The sequence below is a fragment of the Populus alba genome, chromosome 17 (assembly GCF_005239225.2).
Source record: "Populus alba chromosome 17, ASM523922v2, whole genome shotgun sequence".
NCBI lineage: Eukaryota > Viridiplantae > Streptophyta > Magnoliopsida > Malpighiales > Salicaceae > Populus > Populus alba.
Window position 1 is genome coordinate 6,569,341 of NC_133300.1, and position 6,092 is coordinate 6,575,432.

Genomic DNA, 6,092 nt, shown 5'->3' on the forward strand with positions numbered 1-6,092 from the left:
GGACTTCATTGGTTTTCTTACAATCAAATAATGATCTGGTTTACATGGAACAAACTGATCACTCTCCAACATAACAGATAGAAAACACATTAACTAATCCCCAAAACAGAATGTAATAGCCCCAAACAGAAGCTAACTACACAAATGTAAAAGAGCTGAGTAGAAGAAAGAAAAGATTAGTTCTGTAGTTTTATTGTTGTATCTGACTTTTGTCGCATATCTGAATCTATCAAACAATTTCGTTACTCATTGGCTGATGGTGTGAAAAACATTACCATTGCTTGTACTTTCTTATTTATGTTCACAAAAAATAATTTGTCCAAGCCGCAGTAGGGCACGGGACTAGTTACTAGCTGAACTTGCTAGCACAAAAGTTATTGACTCAGTTACGCTGCAGATTCCTACAGTACGACTTCTTTAAGAGATTGCTTAGTGGCCATAAGTTTCAAAATTTATATATTGAACAATGAAATAATCAGTTGCTAATTCTGGAGATATTCATCAGCAATGAACACAGGTTGCTATCCCTTCTGGGCATTTTCCTCAGTGGTGCAAACTGAGTAGGTCATTCTACTTCTAAGATAAGATTTTAATAAAAAATCCGTTCCGTCAATCAACCGAATGTGGGATTTTTCGTGTTAGAGGAGAGTAGCCATGGTCTCCAAGAGCCCTTGCCCGCAATGCAGTATAAGGGTTTCAGGTTGTTCAAGATCATAGTTCCTAACAGACGTAGCGTGGTGGTAAAGAGCTTGAGATCTACATAGCAGGTCTCGAGTTCAAGTCAGGGTATGCACTTCTTGTAAGAGCCTGTGACAGTTAAGATTTTACTAACTCACCTGAGCCAACAAAATGCGCTTTCCAGGAGTGGGTATCCTCGAATCCAAAAAAATAAAAATTGCACACTATTGTAGGTAACCCAATGTTTATAGCATATTAATGAGTTGACATAAGTAGTTGCTGTATCTCAGATTCAGCTATGAACATCAAGAAGCAGTAAGAAACTTGCACTCACGAAAGCAGCAGATCATTTCCAAGGCATTTCTGCAGCAGGACTTTTCAAGAAAGCTAATTAATTAGCGAAAGCGTTTTGAAAATGGAGTTTGTAAACATGGAAAATCAAGAATGTTTTGGAAAATGATCGGTAGTGTTAGAGAATAATATAAATCATATCTTGAGACCTCATCTATAAATTATATTTTGGGATCTCATCTAATAACTTAAGCTTTTGAGTTGAGATGGTTTTTTAACATGGTATCAGAGCTTTAATGATCAAGTGGTCACGAGTTCGAATCCCACCATTTCTTTGATAGTTAGAGATGAAATATGAAAAAAAAAAAAAAAAAAACAATGTTTGATGTTCGAGCGATAGCTGCAGTAGCCCAAGAACAGCATGCAAAACACTGTAATGATATGCAACCAAAAGCAGTTGTGCCTCTTTTTTTATGAACTTGATAAACAATCATATATCCAAACATATTCTAAGAAAATTGCTTAGCACAAATTTTTTTTTCTCAACTTGCAAGTTTGAAGGGTTTTTTTTTTTTTTTTTCCTGCCATAAACAGGGCTTAATTTTTGTCCACAACAGCAACAATTCGACACTATTGATTACAATAACTGTGGACCTGCACCAGCTCATGAAATCTAACCACATCTGAAAGAAAATTACTCAATGAATCCAGTTAGTCAAGTCCCCTGCTCATTAAGAACCCTAGTTAACTCCAATTTTGGGCTTGATTTCACTTCCTTTTCTATGTTTAGTTCATGTATATAGTAAGCTTACACCCCCACTCCTCCCCTATATATACAAAAGCAAATTGTCAAAATCAAATAGTTCTCTGCTCCGTCATGGCTTCTGTTCATCACCTATTGATCATAGCTTTCTTCATATCGATTCCACTTTCATGCACTAATGTTGCCTTAGCAACTCGGTATCTTCTTCACAGTGCTAAGAATGTTCCTCCGTTGCCTAGGCCTAAATTGCCTCCTTTGCCACCCAACTTGACTTCCACACCAACAACACCAGTACCAACGCTGCCATCCCCAGCTGAGACATTCGGACCGCCCACTTTATCATTAGTTCCTCCTAGCATCTCTGTGTTAACACCACCAAATCCACCAAAAACACCTACAGTTACAGTAGAACTCCCAACATTGCCACCACCAACCTCCATAACACCACCAAAGGATGAAACGCCGCCGCCTCCAGCCTCCATGCCACCACCAAAGGATGAAACGCCACCATCGACTAGCTCCAAGTCACCTCCTCTGCCTTACCCTATATCGCATAAATGGCCCACCTTACCCAAATTCCCACCGGTCAAGTCCTGGCCTATGCCAAACCCAAAATCATTGCCTACCATACCCAAATTCCCACATCTCAAGTGGCCTTCCTTGCCACCTTTCCATTGGATACCAAAGATCCCAAGTGCAAGTCCTTCAAACCAAATCCATAACTAGACCTTGAGGGTCTGTACCTATCACCATGTTTCCGGTCAGCGCTGGAGGCAGCAGCCACCTGCTGTGATTACTCTATCTAGACTAGCCACGGTCCACATGTACCAATAGAGCCTACCAGTGTATATGGACCATCGATGGACCAAATCAGTCGTGACAATGATATTACTCCATGTTTGTTGTCGACGATTTTAGCATTGTTCTACGTAGTGCTCAGAAATGTAAGGCAAGTCGGTGCTCTTAGTGCTCCTTGTTTGCAGTCGTCGGTCAGACCATGCAATAAAGTGGTTTTTTACTTCGGTATTTTTGGGTCAAACTGAACTGAGTCCTTAAAAAGGTTACAAGAATGTAAGAAGTCAGGATTTTAAAAATGTGTATGCTGTTAATAAAATGAAGGAAAATTTATTATTGAAAAGAAAGAAAATATTTGTAATGATAGAGAGAAAATTTAAATTGAAATATAATAATTTAAATTTCATTAAAATATAATAATTCAAAGAAAGAAAATAAAATAATGTGGTTTCTTTTTTCGAAGAGTAATAATTTAAATTTTATTGAAATATAATAATTTAATAAGAGGTAATGTTAGATATTATGATAGTGGATACTTTTTAAAGTATTTTTTAAATTAAAAATAATATTTTTTAATTTATTTTTGACAACAATATATTAAAATAATATAAAAATGTATAATTATTTTAAAAAAATAAAGCACAGTTTTACAGAAAAAAACAAATATTAACCCAGAGGTTAACTTAGTGATTAGAAAAGTTTACTTGCTTTCCTTTCTTTTGAGGTTTAAATCTTAAAAGCATTATCTTAAAATCATCTTAGATAAAATTTAGTTTCAAATAATTCACATAGTACAAAAATACTCATAATTATTAAATAAAAAATACAATTAATTTTTCAAATAATATAAACCATTAATAATATCTTATTTATTTTTGCATTTCAAAAATACTTTTAAAAAAATTAATTTCTTTTACTTTAAATTAATATATTTTTTAATATTTTCAGATCATTTTGATAAGCTGATATTAAAAATAATTTTAAAAAAATAAAATAATATGCATTTATAAATAAAATATACTTTACAAAATAACATTTAACTATTCTTTACAAACATGTTATAAATATGAAACTAGCTTTGATACCCGCGCGATGCCGCGGGTTATTTTTTTTTTATAAAAAATATTTAAAAAAATAAAAATAAAAAAATCTTGGGTTTTTTTGCAAAGTTATACTCAAGAATATTGGGTTTGGCTGCAACGCCTGATCTAAAAGTAATATTTATAATATTAATAATAAAATTAAACTTGCATGACCCAAGTTTAAGTGAGCCTAGTTGTAACACCAGACTCAAAAATATTGGATGTGAGTCTGGCTATAAGGTCGTGTCATAAAAGTGTGATAATTAAATAGATTAATTAAAAAAACAAAGAAAAAAATCAACATAAAGGAAAAAACTAATGAATAAAAAGAAAAGGAAGTTGAATTAATTGGGTTAACCCTTTAAACCAAGTTATCCCGTAAAACCTGGAATTTGCGTCATGAAAGTTTGATAACTAAATAGAAAAAAAAATAACGGGTTTACCCAGAATTAACCGGGTTAACCCATCAAATCAAGTTAACTCGTCAAGCCCAAGATACGTGTCATGAAAATCTGATAATTAAATAGAAAGAAAATTAACTTTAACAAACTAAACTAAATGAAAAAAATAACTCGTCAAATCAAGTTAACCCATCAAACCTGAGATTTATATCATGAAAATATGATAACTAAATAAAAATAAATTTAACATTAACAAAATAAATCAAACAAAAAAAATTCATTAAAAAAATTTAAAAAGAAAAAACAAAAGAAAAAAACAGTCATATAATATAATACAATATAATGATTATTATAATGAAAAAACATGGGGAAAGCTAAAGCTAAAGCTAAATTCTCAACCAACTCAATATTAAAAAAATAAATTTAACAAAGATAATTTAAAAAATAAACATGTGGGGGAAACACTACAGCCAAACAAAAATCATGCAAGGGAAGCACTGTAGTAATCCATAGTGTTTTTTCTTTTCTTTTTGAAAAAAGCTATAAAGCTAAGTTCTCAACCAGCTTAATATAGAAAAAAATAAATTAAGATCCGTGTAATGAAAGTATGATAACTAAATTAAAAAAAAATTTCACATCAACAAACTAAATTAAACAAAACAAATTCATTAAAAGAAAAAAAATACAAAGAAAAAGAAAAAAAAAAAACCCATGGGCAAAACAAAAAAAAAAGTCAAGTGTTTCACTGTGTGCACAGTGATACATTATACATAAAAAATAGAAGAAACAAAAGCGAGGGAAAAAAAAAAAAACAAAGATGCTACAATGAAAAAAACATTTTAAAAAAAAAAAACAAAAGCAAAAGAAAAAAAAGGAAATACAGACAAAAAAAACCAAAAAAAAAAGCCACAGAAGAAAAAACAAAACAAAAAACTACAAAAAAAAAAAACAGCTTTAGCTACAGTGAAAAAACATGACCCGCGCGATGCCTTAGGTTTTTTTACAAAGTTATATTTAAGAGTCTTAGATTTGACTACAATGCCTAACCCAAACGTAATATTTATAATAACATTAAACTTGAAAGATCCAAGTTTAAGTGGGTTTGACTGCAATACAAAACCCAATAGTCTTGGATATGAGTCTAGCTGCAAAGTTGTGTCATAAAAGTGTAATACTTAAATTGATTAATTAAAAAGAAAAAAAAAACCAACATGAAAAAAAAATCTGAATTAACTGGGTTAACCCGTAAAACCTGAGATTCGTGTTATGAAAGTTTGATAACTAAATAGAAAAAAATTTAATATCAACAAACTAAATAAAAAAAATTAATTAAAAAAAATAAAGGCATCAACATTTTCACCGTGGATTGTACTGTGCAGTCCATAGTGAAAGGCATAAAAAGAAAAAAAAAGCAAAAAATAATAATTAAAGACATCAATCTTTTTACCATGGACTACATACAATATTAAAAGATTAAATCGAAAGAACAAAACTAATGAGGAAAAAGAAAAACAATCTGAATCAACTGGGTTAACCCGTCAAACCTGGGATCCGTGTCATGAAAGTCTAATAATCAAACACAAAAAAATTAATATTAAAAAAACTAAATTAAAAGAATAATTACAAAAAAGAAGAAGAAAAAAAGATAAATAATAATAATAATAATAATAATAATAATAATAATAATAATAATAATAATAATAATAATAAAGGCATCAGCTTTTTCATTGTGGACTGCACTGCGCAGTCCACAGTAAAGAGCTTAAAAAGGAAAAGGAAAAATAAAAAAACAAAACAAAGGCATCCATCACAGGTTATTTTTTTTTCTTGCATAAAAAATATCAAAAAATGCTAAGATCTAAGAGTGTTATGTCTTTCTGTAAAGATATACCCAAAAGCCTTTGGTCTAGCTATAACGCTTGACCCAAAAGTAATATTTATAATAATATTAAACTTACATGACTCAAGTTTAAGTGAGTCTGGTTGTAACACCAAACCCAAGAGCCTTGAATGTAGGTCTAGTTGCAAGGTCGTGTCATAAAAGTGTGATAATTAAATAGATTAATTAAAAAAAAAAAAACA